The 17,673-nt window shown below is 43.7% G+C and overlaps 1 long non-coding RNA gene across 1 annotated transcript in view; it reads right to left on the bottom strand.

Moving 5' to 3' along the window:
* Window positions 1-528: 528 nt before the first annotated feature.
* The window catches only part of LOC141730614 (uncharacterized), a 39,330-nt gene continuing 22,185 nt past the window's right edge, over window positions 529-17,673 (bottom strand). The window contains exon 7 of the long non-coding RNA XR_012582214.1: window positions 529-3,059. This is a non-coding gene — a long non-coding RNA (uncharacterized LOC141730614). The remainder of the gene's footprint in view (window positions 3,060-17,673) is intronic.

Here is a 17,673-nt window from a genome sequence, read left to right as displayed (position 1 = left end):
GGAATGTGCAGGCTACAAAGGGCTCAGCTGGAATTGCAGCCCAGTTCTACCATAAAATGACTCAAAATTCATTAAATAAAATAAACCTGTTGTAGCCCAAGGATTGACTGACTTGCAGTTTCCCCTGCTCCTGGGTTAATACAGCAGAGTTGGCACATTGATAGAACACTCAGCAGGACAATGGGGTGTGCTGAATTCAAATGAGCCTTCAAGGCTGGTAGGACTCTGCAAGGGACTCTGTGCATAGTCTGCAGCTTGGAGGAAGGGAAGAGAATACAGATAAAAAGGGAAGAAAAATGTAAAAAGCAGCAGTTGTACACTGACATAGATTTGTCACAGGAAACAGAGGATCCTGCACACCTTGGAGTGACTACAAACCAGAGAGGACCACAAATTCTACCTTTGAGTTTAGATTAAGTGGATCTTCTGCTTTAGGTGTGTCTGACTACAGGTCAGCTCATTATAAAAATCAACAGTCCATATAATAAGGGAGAAATCTGCAATATCTTCATTAGGTGAGGACATCAGCTAAATGTGTATTTCACAAATTTGGAGGATGGAAGACAACCTGAAATATTCTCCCCACATACCACCCACTCCATTTATGCACAAATCAGATAAATATGGGGTGATTTTCTCCATGCACAAGAGAAGACATTCTGGGAGAAATGCCCAGTGGCTAATATTTGTTCCATGCTAGATGCATCAGCAGTGTTCTGGCAGCAGCATTAAGGCACAAAAGCAGGGTTTGTGCCTGGGTGCACTCAGCACCTCCCCTGGGAGATGCTGCCACCTCTAAGCAGCATTTGGGTCATGTTCAGCATGCAGGGGTTGTCATGCTGAATGCAACACACCTCCCATGCCATCAGAACAGCAAGGGCTAAATGCAAGTGTTTTGGGCTGGAGAAGAGACTGGCAGTTTGGGAAACACATTAATTCCATAAAACAGAAATAATACAGTAGGTAAGAAGTTAACATGCCGTGGTGGGCAGTGTATTACTGAAAGGTTAACATCAGCAGGTGTCCTGCCCCAGGAGATGAGGAAACAACCCTTGAAATGGTGACTGACGAGGGAAGTTGAGAGTTTACAAGTTCTCACCTCTGCACAGCCTTGTCTTTACACCTCCCCATGCTGACAAGAGGAACTGCTCTTTTGAGGAGCTTCTCCACTTCATCTCTCTGGTTTCTGCATGCCCTTTGTGCAGCAGCCCCATCAATTTGGGCCATGCTGACCCTGGCTAGCTCCTCTGGGGCCCTGCAGAACCTGTGTTATCTGTGATGGATCTGTGACAGCAGCCACAGAGCAGCACCACGAGCTGAGACTGGCCCAGGACTGAGGGGTGGAACTGAGGAGTGAGGACCTGGAACAGTTCTGCTGGAACTCCTCAGTTTTTACTCTGTTTAAAATTACAGATGCACAGGTTCTAAGGAACCCCATTTAGGGTCATCCAGTTTTTCTTCCTGGCCCAAGAGAGGGCCTAAATCACTCCTGAAAAATGAATTATCAGGAGAAAATATTCTGAGAGCAGAAAAAACAATTGTTTAAACATCACCTAATGTGTATCAGCTTTCAATCTGTATCTGTGTCAGGCTGGGGGTGTTTAACATGGGACTGTCTAATTCCTAGAACAAATTGTACCAGAGCCACAGAAATAGAGAGTGCTCTCTGGGAGGTATTTGGGTGACACAACCAATTCATACAAAGACAGGGTGTGTGTGTATTTGCAGGCAAGTACAAAAAAAGCACATGGACACACACACCCACACATCACACCAGGCTGCTGCAGGATCCCATGGACAGCAGCAGCATGATAGCCTGCTTTTTGCCTGAATTATTTCTGAAATTTCTCAAGTCCTCCTGCTTTGCAAAATGGAATTATTTAAAACCAATCTAGATTGCACTTTAAAGAGGAGGAGGAAACAGCCCAACACTACCTGTACCTGTGGAAATCCAATTTTGTTTCACAGTCACAAATAAAGTTTATAATTCTGGCTTCACTTCACCTAGATCTGCACTTTTCCAACTCACAGGGTGACAAAAGGAAATTGAAACTTTTATCTGAGTACACTGACAGCAGCTTGACCCTGGCTTGAGTTAAACTGATTTTCATATCTGAAGACAACAATAATTTTTGGTGTCATCAGAAGTAATGGGGGTAAAACAGAATGTCACAGTGTGGGGTGCCACAGACTGGAAACACAAAATCCTTGGTGGGGCTCCCTGGTCTCTTGGGTGCCCCTGGTAAAATGATCCAAGTGGTTCTGGCCCATTGCCACGAGCCCTCTCCTCTGCTGCATGTGCAGAGAAATGTGCCACAGCATTCTGAACATGTCACTGGTACTGTTAGCAGGGCACAGGTAAAACCCCTCTCATCTTTAGTGCAGCAGGCAGGAAAGGAAACATCCTTTACTTATTGAGGATAAGTGAGCCATCCTCCCAAAGGCAGCTCACACTGGGCTGTGCCCTGCAGATGCAGCGCTTGTGAGTTTATGTTGCAGAGCTTCAGAAATATTTTGCTCTCTTTCTTCAGCCATTTCTCACTTCTTTGTTTGGTGCATTTCTCTCTTCCCTTGAACTCCCAAGCCCTGTGCATCTGAGGACAGCAGCAGCACGAAGGAAGCCTGAACAAAGCTGGCAGCTGTGCTGCCTCCCCTCACCCTGGCCTGCCCAGGGTCTGCTGAGCCCCCTGCACCTCACCTGAGCTTGGTGCTGACCCAGCCCAGGGGAAGGAAGGGCCCAGCTGCAGCAAACAGAGGGGCCATCACTCTCCCAGGAGTGGGATGGATTGTGTCACTCAGGAACAATTTCTCCAGCAAACACAACTCCACTGGTACCTCAGCTCCTGCAGCCCAGGCTGTAGGGCCAGGGGAGGATCTGTGAAATGAAAGGGACAAGATCTGAGTTTTGGCCAAAATATTCTCTAAAGTTTTCAACTGCCACCTGCAAAAATCTGTCCTTTTCATCCAGTAGGCTCCTCTGGGCTGTTGTCCACTGTGACTGGACCTTCTCATTCATTTGGAGGTCAGAAGGAACAGCATTTTATGACACAAGGCCAGATCTGCAATAAAGAGGAAACCAAATTAATCCTTGGAGTAGAGGCCAGCTTAAATCTTGATACTTGAATGATGTCAACTACACCAAAAGAATCATGAGCATTCAGGCTCTGGTTTAGCATCTCTGACTGGGTGTAAAACCCTGTGTTCCTTCCAGATCACATGTTGCCATCTGTCTCTGCTTCTCACCAACTCTGTTTGGCCACATGCTGCTCTTTAGGGCATATGGATGGATCAGCCAGCAGAGAGGAGAATTACCTGAGGTTTCCTTTTCCCTCTACTCTTTCTGTGCTTCCTAAAGTTAACCAAGTCTGATCTCTCCTGACCCTCATAAACATGGACCTGAGTTTGAACTAACTCCAAGTTCAGGGTATTTTAGGATAGAGGAAAAACAACTACAGGTAGTGCAAGACAAGAGAACCTTTGCTTTAGGAAAGACAAGAGTGGAAAAGGTGGAGGAACAAATTCATCAGCATCTACTGTCTGGCAGGTGAAGCTGTACATTGATTAAAGTAGAAGTGGTGCAACTGAGCCTCTAGGAGCAATCACTAGAGGACAGAGGAATGCCCTGTATCTAGGTAGACATGCATGCTCAGATTCCAAAACCTGGATTAATATCATCTAAGCACATAGTACAAACATAGTAACAGCTGTGCCAGTTTGTGCAGCTCTGCATGGCACCCAGAAATTTCAGGAGCTCAGATCAGACCCTTCACAACTTCCCATGGTGAGGCTTTCCTCCAGGCCTTTTAAGCACCCTGCAAATGTAAAGCTGAGCCCAAGGCACAGGGAGAGCTCCCTACCAACCCCACCTCTCCAAGCAGCCTTCTCACACCTCCTTTTCCTCTCCTGGCTCATTTGCTGCCTGATCCAGCCCTGTGCCCTCCCCGTGGCAGTGCCAGGCAGGACAGCACACATGGGCTGTGCTGCCCATGGCTGCAGGGCAGTGCTGGGGGCACAGAAGCGCCCTGGGCTGGCTTTGTGGCTGATCCCTGTCAGTTTGCACCATCTCAGCCCCCGAGCTGCCTGCTCCTGCAGCCACAGAGAGCCCCACAGGTCACGTCTCTGCCAGCTGCCAGCCACAGGGCAGCTTCTGTTTGCTACTGCCACACTCAGCCAGAGCTGGAGCCCTCCTGTGAAACCACAGTGCTGCTCCAAGCTATTCCATGGCTTGCAGTCAACCAACACATCCCTCCTGGTATTCTTTCTGGGCTCAGTCCTGTGTTTCTCTGCATATGTGAAACTGGGTGGGGAAGAGAGTTTAACACCGTGCCTGAATTGGATTTTTTGCACTGTTGGCTTGTGCTGAGTGAAGAGGAAGGCAGATGCTTAACCCCCAGCAGGGTCCCACCACTAAAATCAGCTTTGCAACCTCCTCTTCCTTGCCAGTGTTCCTGTGAAGATCCTCCAGGCAATCTGCACGGAGCAGGCTCTGGCTCACCTGCAGTCACTTGCATCTGTGAGATCAGCTGCTTGGTGCCATCTCATCCCTGTGAAGGGCTGGAGCTGCTTCATCTCAACTCCTGCTGAGTTCTGAGGTCAGCACAAGTTGTGAGTCTCTGCTACAAGAGGGAGCTCAGTGAGTAGCAGGGTCTCACAGCCTCTGCTCAGATGAGATTGCAGCTGGAGATGTAAGCCAGGAGCCCCTGCCTGTTACCAGAGGCAGGATTTTGCTTGCATGAAAGGCAGATACTCCTTTTCCCCATGTCCTGCTTCTCTAGAAACCACATTCCCCTCCTGAGCAGTGCTTACCCCTGCAGCCTTTCACTGCCTGCCAGTGATGTTCAGAGCCAGATCCACTTTGTGCTCCCCTCTCTGCCAAGCCCCACTGAGCATCAACCACCTTGTACAGGCTAAGGGAAAGCTGTGAAAGCCTCTCATGTTCCATGGACACTACTTGCAAGAGAAGAAACAGAGTAAGGACCAAAATCAGCCCTCAGGATTTCAATCAGCACACAGACAAGAATGAATTTGAATCCATTTTTTTACTCCAGAAAGGCTGACTTTGCTGCCAAAAGCTTTTTAGAGCCTTTTATGGGGGAGTTATCTCAGAAACAAGAGGTACAGTGCCCCTTTTTTTTTTTTTTCAGGAGGAGAGCTGTGCTTCAAGACATTTCTTTGTATTTCTGAGCCAAGGCACACCTGCCTTTTATTGGTCTGCACAAGTGGAAGGGAGCCAACACAGTCCCACAGAGCAAGACCCAGAGCACAGCACGATGCTCCATCAAACTCCGGCCACCTACCCATTGTCATGGATCCCGTGGTTGTCACCAGCCAAGATCAATCCCAAGCTGTTCAGCACATTTTAGGAGCCCAGGCTAATAAATCATTTAAGTGCCTCTCACTTCACAGATGGTAAGTGCAGTTCAATGAAGGTAATTATAAAAAAAATTACTTCTGGAGCAAAAAAATCAAAACATGGGAATATCTGTCTAATAGAAAAGGCCTGCAAGGAGATTTGGGAGTTCTAATAATTCTGAGGAGCGGGTTAAAGGTCTGGGAGCCTGACAGTAGGTTTTCTCTCTGATTGACTGAATCGATCCTGTCCTCATGTAACAGCTCTGGGCCCCTATATCTACCAGATTTCAGGTCCTGAAAACAGTGTTGAGGGAAAAAAAAAAACTATACTGGGCCTCCTCTCACTCTAATGTGCTGGGCCTTTTCCTTTGTGCAAATGCAAGATCCATCACTAAGAAGACAAGATGATGGAAAGCTGCAGGTCCTGGAGGGAGCAGGGAACATAGAGAAGCAAGACCCAAACTCTGGTAACAGTGGCAGATTCAAAGTGAACTCCCAGATTCCATCTCACTTTTGTTCTTGGCTTTTGTCACGGCATGCTGTGACTGTGCCATTTCAACCTATTGCCTACATTGATCTTTCTAACACACCAGAATAAAACTCCTCAGTTCTCAGTTGATACAGATAAAGGGAAGAGCAGCAACTCTGAAGATTTGTTTACAAATGGTCAAACCACCCTCTCCAGCTAAGAGGCCACAGTGAGTGATGAAACCCCTTTTGCCTCATCATCAAAGCCACGGCCACCAGCATCTCTGGAGGGCAGAACCCAGGCAGAGGAGCAAGGCAGACTGCAGAAAACAGATTTTCTGAAGCTTCTTCTACCCCAGGAGAAGCTGAGAGATCTGTGACTATTCAGGTTCTGTCCTGACCCTTCAGTTCTGCTCTGGCTCCTGTCTCTGATTTCTGATTGTCTCTCCTTGTTCCAGCCTCAGATCCAAGTACAGAAAAGGGCTGTCTCACCCTTTCCAGCCTTCAGGTAGCAAAGCTAGTTCAGCCAAACTTATCAGTGCTCCCAAAATGGCTGAGATATAGAACCAAATACTAAATTGTTGGATTTTTTTTATATGTACCATGGCAAAAATGAATCCAACAACCGACAAAGTTCCTCCAGAATTCAAAGCAAATTCAAAACTAAGACCCAAAGTAATCAGTTTATAATTTTTCTTTTTTTACCTCAGTGAAAGATAAGTTCCTGCCCTTTCAGTAGCTTACAAAGTTACTCTTCTTACTCCATCTGCCTTTGTATTAAGCTCTACCCTCAATCTTAAAAAACACAGTAATTAAAAGAAAAAAAACCACACACATAAGTCCTTTACATAAAGCTTTTGCAGGGCAGAGTGTTTACTTGTTTCCCTTACCACCTAACAAGTTATGATCTTCATTTTCATCTAAAGACATTACATTGACCACCCCAAGGGTAAAGCTTTGTTTACAAAGCACCAGGTGAATACAAATGGCTGAGCCTCTTCTTTTCAGGACTCAGAACAAACAACCCTTTTTTGACTGCAATTACAATTTTAAGAGCATGACATTTAGTGATGCATTCTGAGTGACCTGAAATGATTATATAAAGTAAGATGCACAGGCCAATGTGAAATATGCTTCCAGGAACTGTTAGGAGATTAGAGGTATGAATAGATAGATTTGTTGAATAGCTTCCTTGGACCTTAGAATTTCAGCTGGCTCTCAATAGCAGGCAGTCACAAGGCCCTTTTAATTGTGCAGAGTGGTAACAGCAGCATGAAACAAAGCAGCTACAAAAGAGAAGAGTTAAGATGAGGACAGTTTTGGTGAGATTTGTCACTGTGCTGAAGGCAGGAAGGTTGGCTCTGTACCCAAGACCTTGGAGTTGTGATTGTTTTTACACACTCCTGAAAACCCAAGAGAGCTTACCTTAGATCCATCCCTGGCATTTGAGGATGAATCAATAAAGCTTTGAGAATTACTAAATAGGAGTTAGCAGAAGTTTTGTGATTTCATTGTTTGAAGCTTTCCTGTTTAGTTTCCCTAAAGCCATCAGCTAAATGAGTGCATAAACAAGGTAGCCCTGAACTCTCCCTCCCTGTCCCACTTAAATCACAACTTTCATTTAATTAGCACCTCACCAGGCTGAGACTTTGCAAGGGACTTTATGAAAGCTGTCCAGTCATGTAAGCTGCAGTGCCAAGACAGCAAATAAAATCAAGAAATTAAAATCAAGAATTTAAAAGCAAAGAAAAGCTCCCATTTTCATTTTACAGAGCAATGAGTGGCAAAGCAGAGCACAGGATGGATTCCCAGCAGGCACAAATCAGGGCCTGGGCTCTGTTCTCCATCTGCTGATACCCCAGTACATCAACTTGAGGAGAAGTTTCTCCTTTCACCTCAGTAATGCTTCATATTTGCATTTCCAGACATTAGGAATGTCTAATTAGGAACCTTTTGGTCAGGAATGAGGAACCTAAGAAAGAAAATCTGGAAGCAAAGTTTTGATGCTGCTGACTGGTAACTCCCTCCCCCTCCAGGCCGAGCTCCAGAAGGCTCTGTGTGTGTCAGGAGCATGATGGGGAAATGACACCCTTCAAATGACAAACCAAACAATCTGCATTTCTCCTGCTCATCCAGATGGACACCAAAGAGGGCACAACACTCTTCAAAAAGCACAGGGGACAGAGCTGGTGTCCTGACCAAAATTCCACACTCAGAATGGCAGGGATGTGTCCTGGCCTGTGAATCCCCAGCAAACACATTCTGCTCTCCCCTAAAGCACTATCCCCATTATTTCCCTGGCTCATGGGGCACACCCTGATGCTCCTGCTCAGATTCTGCTTGGGTGAAATGCCCAGGTAATGCTGAGGATTCCCCTGGCCCAGGAACATTTTCTCACTAAAAGCCCCATTTCTGCACCCATTTCTGGTGCCTTCAGCAGGAAGGCAGCTGAGGCTGAAAGACGACCACAAGATATTAGAATTAAGGTTTAAATTGAGGAGTCTGCTCCAGCTTGTCAGCAGGGCCTAACTGTTGTTAGAACCACTGATAAGGAAATAAATACATACTTTCAAACATCACATTTCAAATGCCTTTTCTCGTAACATTCTTTGCTAGGCATTGACCTCACTGGATTTTATTATATGTTGCATCCAGCTACATTAATAGAAGTGATGTTAATGCATTAAATTCATGTCAAAAGAAATTATAACTTTAAGAAAACCTTTTCTAAGGGGAAAATGCAATTTTAATGACATCAAAGCAGAGATTCATAGGAAGAACATGTGCTCTGGTTTGATGAAAAGAAGATAATCAAGGCATCTTCCTGATGTATAACAATGAGCCAAATAAATTATACATTTGAAAAATGAAATTTGAAAAAGAAACATACAAGAAGAACAGTGATTAGAAACTAAAATCACAATCTAATCTCACTGTTTCTGAATACTCAGAGTTAGTAAGCACACAGTACTGGAAAATACTGTAATGCAACAGAAAAAGAAGAGTTAAAAATCAATTAATAAGAATCTCACTGCTTTAAATACACAAAATATGTACAGAATGAAAGTGTCATTAAAAATATTATAAAAACCACAGCAGGCTGTATTATTATCAGAGCTTCACCAGTGTTCTCAGAATTGTGATTTTAAACTCAGATTTCTCCTCTCATCAAAGATAATATTCAAAAGCTCACAGTTTGTGGCTGTAGAACAAAAACATCCTTGAATAACATTTCACATTATTCCCTTTTCTCCCTCTTGGTTTCTGTGATTCCACTAAACCCAGAATGCATTTTAATTCAGAGACATCCTCTGGCCTGTCAACTTTCAAAATATCCATCAAGCCATTTCTGCAACACATTGGGGCGAGGAGAGGGGAAACCAAATTTGAAGGACTTGTCAAAGCTCATTGTAATTTATGACATGGATGGAAAGTACCTTTGACAGCAAGAAACTGCTTGCCATGAAACCACTTTGCAGTGAAATAAATGCTGCACACTAAACTGGGATGCCAAACTTCTTGCACTAGCAGGGGCTGAGCAATCCAATGCCCTTTTCTGTCCCCAAATTCTGTCCCCAGTTCTGAAAGAATATTGTGAAAATCCAGACTCTGAAAAGCTCATCAACAATAATTAATGGTTTCAAAGAAAGGTAAGAACCATCTTCACTTCCACCCTTTACTGAAAGCACACCCTGTCCCACCTTATTGAGGTATATTCTCAGCAGAGAGAAGTACCAATGGCAGAAATTCTCTTAAATTTGGCACCACACACCTATCATGAGGTATAAGAGTTGTAAAACATTGAAAAATCATCTCTAATCTCACAAAAGGACACAGGAATTCTTTCTGTCCCTCATTTCAAGGTCAAGAACAGAGAACATTAAATTTCTGGCAAGGATGGGAGTCAACTCCATGTCTCCAAAGTAACTTAATTATAATTTGAATTAAGTAGGACTAAAAAATCCCACATAGCAAAAAATGCTACCAGGTAAATAAAGTCTACAGAAATAGATAAAGAAAAAGTAGGACTGGGAAAAATTCCCTATGTTAGAAGTGGAAGAGCTCTGTGGGTATTTGGGATTTTTAATAAAAGAAAGCTTTAATAGAAATGTCTTTTTCCTGGGAAAAAAAAATTGTGTGGATAACATCACAGATAAATAGCCTCTAGCTCTGATAAATAGCCAGTCACAACATTACATTTGGCAAAGTCTCTGCAGAGAACACATTACTTTATCACTGTTGTCATTTCTACAGAAATAGCTTTGTACCAGTACTGTCATGGAGCTCCTCATCCTCCCCAGGTTTTTGGGGTCAGAAATGAAGATATGGCGCAGCTGTCCCAGCAAGGGTGGCCAGGCAAGGCAGTGAGGGGATGCAGTGGGAACACAAGGCTGTGGAGCAAGAGGGGGGACACTTCAGAAGGGACAAATATGAACCAAAACTGAGGGAACAGCCAAGTATGGTGACATACTGAGAGTGGGCTCTGAAAAAGGAGATTCATGAGCAGGACAGACTGAAAAGGACAATAGAAGACAATGTTTTTGGGATTTAGGCCTCAATCATCTTAGCACAATATTAGAGCTCTTGGAACAGGTGAAACACCCACAGCCTTCCCCTGTCTTACCCTGAGGCTGGAGAAGGTTGAGGAACCTGAAATACCTTCACAGCAGTGGAAAAGGGGTAGCAAGAGGCTGCTATAACTCAATGCAAGCATTACCCAGCTAGCACTGAAAAGAATTCAGAAGAAGAGTTAAGATTAGTTGGCTCACAGAGCAGCCTAAGTCATCAATCTGTGGATTGTTCCCAAACACAACTGAGACTGAAAAAAAATTTAGCTATGAGAAAAGAGTCAGAGATTCCTTTTGTAAGCCCAGTGGTTGATTAGAATTGCAGGCAGCAGGTTTGGTCATTGTTGGTTCATGTTTTGTCTGTAAATCTGAAAACTGTAATAACATTTCCTACTGCCAAAGACAATTCAGAAGCAGAGAAAAGATAGTCTGAATGGTCCATCCAATGACTTCCATTCCTGAAGCCCTTCAGTCCTTATCTCTCACTTAATCAGTGAAGGTTATTAATGGAAACAACCCCAGGTTTTATTGGTCGTTAATGCCAGGGTTGCTTCTTCAAATTACACACAAGGTGCCAGTATGCAACCCATCTCATTCAGCCAAGTTACAGTGAGATTTAACTTCCAGTGCTAGTAGCAAAGCTAAAAATTGTCTTTGCCATGAAAACTTTGAGGATTTCAAATAAGTTTTAGTGAACTTAAACCATGTCTTTATTTTCAAGTTTCAGCTATTTATCTTTTTAATTGCTCCAGAATTCAATCTTTAAATGGATTTCGATTGGGTTTGGACGATTTTTTGCATTTGTCAGCCCAAGGTCAGAGTTTGGATGAGTGGTTTATTAGCTCAAGGGTTTTAACAAGTAGCATAGGAGCTGGAGATTCAATTAGCAGACAGGCCAGAGTCTTTTAATATTTAGGATGTTTTTGGGATCCAGTTGTGTTTTGGTTGCTGGAATGAAGTCTCCCGTAGGAAAAAAAACACCTTAGGGCACTATGTCCACATTCTGGGATGTGCTGGCAGCACAAAAATTACACTGTGCCAGTTGCAGGCTTTTTCATTTTTACAGTGTTTTGCATGCAGAGGGATGGAACCAAGATAAATGGCTGCAGATGGCTGACACGGGACTTCAGAAAACAAACGGCGTTTACCCAGCCCGTCACACATCGCCACTGCAGATGGTCCCTGGTCAGCAGGTCCTGCTGGAACCATCCTAAAGGATTGCTTGTAAAACTGGCTCTGAGATTAGAGCTGCTAAGGGCATTAGTGTAGCCCAGTTTTCAAAACATCATCAGTCCCATCTCATTTTCAAGGATTTGTGATCAGGGTGTCATCGGAGCTTTCACCTTCACCTTCCTTTGGGATGGCTCTGTGTCCTAAAAACTGCTGAAGGATAACCTAACAAGGGCTATCTGTCATCACTGACACAGTGCACTCCTCAGAACACAAATGTAGACATGAAGATATTAGAGGGGACTATCACACATCCTTAGAGTCAAAACCACAACAAGAAAATCCAGATTCTAATCCCACTTTTCTTCAATGAGGACAACTCACATCAGAAAGGGAATTGGAAAAGATTCAGGGAGACAGTAGAGAAAACTTCTATCAGTAAGGATCACACAGACTCTTCAGGACTCCAGTTTCAAAAAGAGATGACAAGCAATTTATTTTAGGAGTCTATAAAATCATGAGTGGTCTGAAGGGCTTGGAGAGAAATGGATTGTTCAGTATCTCTTCCAATGTAAAAATGAGAGGCCATGAGATAAAGCCTATGAAAGCTGCATTTGAACAAGCAAAAGGAGATTGTTCTTCAAGTAACAGAAAACAAACCTGTGGAACTCTACCAAAGGCATTCTGAACACAAAGAATTTACACAGCTTCAGAGGGAGGCTGGGCCATGACGGGGAAGAGAGATCCAACCCAGAAATTCTGAATTCACCCACCTCTATCAGTGGCTCTAGATCTGCAGCCTGCCAGAGCATTTTCCAGCATGGAGCATATCACCTGATTGCAAACAGCTTTTGTTGTTCTCAGTTAAATGGTACCTCTGTCTCTGACAGCCCAGAATGCCAGAGCCTGTGCTTATCAAGGACAGGATCAAATGAAGATTTCTCCTCACTTTTGTCTCTTATAGCAAACTCAATGCTTGTAATGTAAGAGGTCACACACTGATATAATTAAGGACTTAAAAGGGGTTTTCAGCAACTTTGAGCAGATTAGTAGTATTCAAGCATGAGAAGGAGGCTTAAGGAAAACAAAAATTGCCTGGGAGATGAGTTAACTCTTCTCTGAAATTAGGAGTTCTTTGAGGGATAGTTAGTAACAAGAAATGCCTCAGGACAGAAGTGCATTGGGGAAGAATATTTATGTAGCAACACACGAATTTTAGGGAGAAGAAATTCTGAAGTCCCAGGAAGTATTGCCCATTTCTGATAAAAGACATTGTATACAAGCTGGAAGATTATTCAATAGCAGGGAAATAAAAATTAAAAGGTAGAATTCTCTGCTGAACTTAAGATTTTTCCCTGTAGATCCAGAAGGCAGAAACTGTGGATCTTGTAATTCTGCACATACACAGAGTGAAAGCCAGCAGTCGCAGGGTAGTTCCATGTACAAGAGTTCATGACCAAAATGATGCATAACCTCCTACTGCTCATCACTGAGAGACTCCAGCCAGGTTATTCAAGGCTTCCTATGATAAGATTAATAACAAGGGACACACTGAGCCTGGAGCAAAACAGCACCTAGGTCAGGGCAGGAAAACTTCCAGTCCATTAAAATGGCTTCACAAACTGAAAAACCTAAAGGAGATGCAGAGAGGTACTGAATAACTCAAGCTCAGGAATGCAAGAGGGCATTTTCATTACAGAACTCAGGGAAAATGGCTTATTGTTCACATCTAGTAGCTGCAAGAGAAACACTGTGCACTGATGATCCAAAGGTGCCTTTTGCTCACTGAATTTTTTAGAGATAGAGAGGGGATGCTTAGGGTAGTTTATGGAAGGGGGAAAAACATTCTTGCATTAAAGAGCCAGTGGATTTTGGACAAGCACATCACATTCACCCCAGTTCATGCTCTGGAGGGCATGAAGGCCATTGACCTGCCTTTCAGGGCAATCTATGCCTGAAGTTTCAGAACAAAATAAATTATTCTTAACCTACATTATGCTACACAATACCATAAAAAAAAAGGCAATAGCACAACAGATATGTTAGAGACATTTTTGTATGAGTAACTTTTTCCAATGATCAGCAATCTCACAAAGCAGTTCAGGTCTTGATATCCATCCACAGCATTTGCTTCTGTAACCTCCTGTGACAGCAAGTTCCTGCGCTGAGTGATAAAACATTTCTTTTTTGCTGCCCCATATTCATTGCCATTGATTCCATTGATTGACCCTTTAAATCAGTCAGTGCAAAAATATAAAGGGCATCTGATGGGGTTCCAGAGTGACCTAGCTGGACATTATATAGCCTTATGTGACAAGCTGCTGGAGTCTGGAGAAGATATTCCCAATTCCATCAGATATCGAGGGTGAACTGAGACAACCCCAGTCCTTGGTTCAGACCTGTGTGACCCAGCACCACCTCATCAGCTCCTTTGGTATCAGTAACCTCCAGGGGTAAGATGAATGAGACCTGATCCCTTGAATATTTACCTTGATCCAGAAGGCTGTTGATGGCACACACTCTGCTGAAAACCTGTGGGGAGGAAGCTCCAACACTCCAAGGTCTCACCACGCCTGCACCGAGGAGCTGGAGAATATCAAGTGTAGAGTGGCACTGCCATCACAGGGGAGGTGTAGGGACAGCTGCTTTCTAAGCACAAGCACATGCTGCTCTGTGGATTTTCACAACTCCTCCAGCATATGGAGCATGTGCTGCTCTCTCCGAGCTGCCACTGCTGACAGGAGCTGATGTTTTCACAGGTTGCATTCCTCCTGGAACAAGGTCAAGACTTGAAGGGCTGCCAGGAAATAAGGAGTGTCCTGTCTTTCATGCATAACTTTTAATGCTGTTCTTAAATATCACACCATGCCTTACAGCTCAAGAGAGCCTGTGACTGCACGTGCACAGGTGATTTCAGTGTGTGACAAGGCACACTCGGCCATGGGCAGTGAGCAGAGAGAGATTAACAACTTCAATACTTCATTGAAACTCCTCATTTTCTTCACAGGATCCTCCTTGTGATCAGATAAATGTTTCAGTCTCTTCAGACAGGATAGGTACACCTGAATGCACACCTGAATTTGGCATGACTGTAGGTGTCTCACCTGGGAGACACAGGCTTCCCAAAGAGTGATTCAAAACCTGGCATTAAAAGCAAGTTCAGGTTTCCCCACTGATTAGATAGGAACCAAAGAGGAACTGGCTTTCTAACCTAATCAGGTTAGAAACCTAATCTAACTTACAGGCAATGTCAGCAGACTCAGTGTTTCACAGATTTATAGCAGTGATCTGTATTTGTTTATAAGAGTGATTTCCTGCACAGAAAAGAAACAGGAAGGTGTAGAACTGTTTGCATAACATCAGTTCAGAGATTGCAATGGGTTTTCATTGGTTACATGCACTCCCACAGTACTGTACAACAAAGTGAGGCCAAGAAAACAGGTTTTATCACCTTGTCAAAAGTTTGCAAGAAAATTCTCTGTGTCAGGGAAAAGTGCACACTTACAACTTATGCTGTAGCAACACTGAAGTCTGGAGACATGAAAGAAATAAATAGAAAGCAAGTCCAAGAATGGCTAGGTGTCTTCTTTTATGTCATCTGTCTAGGTTGTCAAGGTCCTACAAAATCCCCACACAAAAACTCTAGAAGAAAATAAAGGCACAGCTAGACAATCCTAATGCAGATGACAGAGTAGCTCAGTACTTCTGAAAGCAAAATTATCCATCACCTCCAGTTCCATACACCAAAAGCCACAGACCCCTAAATCTGTCTCTAGAATTATAATCTTGCATATTTGAAACACTGGAAAACATATATTGAACTTCAACAAAGGCTCTAGATAATAAAATACTAGAGAATTATTTGTCCCTGCAGCATCTCTCTCTCCATCTCTGCTTGGCTTGTGATCACCTAAACAATGGCATGACCAAAACCTGCCAGAGTCACAACACCAGGCAGATAATTCCATAAATACCTCAGAAGCCCAGGGCTGTTTCCATGGTTTAAAGGGACTTTAGAAGACCAAGGATTTGGTCCTGGCTGGAAAAAGTATATTTTATTTACACTTAAATAGTAAAATTATTATTATTTTGCCATGTGCTTTGCATGTTTACAACTTCTGGGTTTTTGTTTTTTTTACTTGCAACTTGAAGAGATAGCACATACTGAATTTATTTTAAATGGTTTCCTAGTCAACCCCCTGAACTCACACTATCCAGTACTGAGGCTAAATTCCCCACTTCAGCACAAACAAGCCTCGAAGTTCTCATTTCTCTCTGACTTATCTCTCATCTGTTTGAAAAACCTGACCAGATCCTTCTTTTTGTCTCACAAAAATTCACACCAAGAGGAGTAACATCATCACAATCTGTCAACACTTAGAGGCTAAACAAGGAAAGAAACAGATCAAGAAAACAGAGATAAAACGCTTTGGTGTCCCTCTTTCCAAATTAATATTCCCAAAACATGTTTGGAGAGAGGGGGAAGGGCCCATTGTTTGAGCTCCCACATCAGCCAATGTGATTATTTAACTAACTATCTCCATCCCCAGACATATCAAACGGAATGCAATGCCAGCTGAAAGTATTATGTAGCCTTCAGTGATGTGAAACATCTAAGCTCCAAGGCACACAGCTTGGCTGGAGACTCCAGCTGGCACTGGTAGTTTTATTGTACTGTGAAAAACATTAAAGTCCTCAGATGCCCTGCTGATCATGGGATCTGAGAAACTTTCTCTTTGCTGCCTGACATGTGCTCACACTGCAATTAACACACTCCTCCCTCTCTTTTCCCTGGCTGCAGATGTGCACACACACACACTTGTGCACACACATTCCCAATGTTATTCTGTCCAGGAACACTTGTGTTGGGAGTCTCTGTTCTGTTGTGCTTGGGAAGGGGAGCCAGGCTTTCCTCCAAGCGCTAAAAAATCTGGTACCTCAACTTTCACTTGGAGGTGGCTGCAGCACATGTAGAGACCATTAAGGGCTGTGTTTTGCTTCCTAACTTTTCACACCTTTCCCTCCCTTTATGACATGTTTATTGGCCTTGGAGGGCGAGGAGGGATAACAGAGGAAACCAAGGTGCTGCATTCAGCTCTGACTCAACTATTGTACACCTCAGCCTCATTTAAGGGCAGGTTGCACTCGGCATGGTGACTTGGCAGTGTGAGCAACTGCAACCATTAATCCCTGGTCACATCTGATTTTCGGCAAAATCTGAGCCAGTGGGCCCAGGGTAGTTAAATGTGCAGCTTGGGCAATTAAAAAAAAAAAAAAAAAAAGGTTACAGATGAATATTACTTGGTCTGAAAACAAACCTGCAAGGGGTTTTGGAGACTAGTGCCTTGAGGATTAGAGCTTATTTGTGGAGCTTTAACAGGAAACTGCTAATTATCACACCTGCACAACTTTCCTTGAATTAGACCCTGGGGATGCACTGCCTTGCCTATAGATGTTAGCCAAAGCCTCAGGCTCTTAATCCACAGCCATCACCTAAAGTGAGAACAGAACAGCCAGCCACAGGGCATTTGCAATCTTAGTTAAGAAAGGCTATTGCACCATTTAAACTGGATTTTTCCTACCAAGACAAACTACTTCAGTCCTGAACACTCTTCCAAGGAGTTTTACCTTCAGGCCCTTGTGAAATCAGCAGGCTGATCCACTAAAATGGCTTCCACTCAAAGTGAATATGTTATGCAGCACTACAAAATTGTTGGGAAAACGGATCTAAACTCTAGGAGTCAAAGTAAATAGTATAATGGATATGATTGTAAAATAAGAGAATGACTGGGACATTTTGTGGTTTAAAACCCACCTGGTCAGTGGCAAAGACCACTGCCCCTGCCCTTATCCTGGTAACTGTAGCAGCCACTCCTGCAGCCTCTTTCAAGGCGGGCTCTCATTTTATTGACAGAAAGATGCCCAGGGTAGTAACTGATCCCTGCGTCTTACACAGCCTTCCTGAGCTGCAGGCTGTGAGGTTGTCTCCAAAAATAACCTGTCAGTGCCATGCTCAGACAGCAAAGCCCAGGCCAGAGCCAAACCTCCCATCTCTCGGGGTCCTGACACTCCCATGTAACATCACAGCGTGCCTCGCTCCCTGGACTTGCTGCAA

The sequence above is a fragment of the Zonotrichia albicollis genome, chromosome 11 (genome assembly GCF_047830755.1).
Source record: "Zonotrichia albicollis isolate bZonAlb1 chromosome 11, bZonAlb1.hap1, whole genome shotgun sequence".
NCBI lineage: Eukaryota > Metazoa > Chordata > Aves > Passeriformes > Passerellidae > Zonotrichia > Zonotrichia albicollis.
This window is presented reverse-complemented; position numbering and strand designations above follow the sequence as displayed.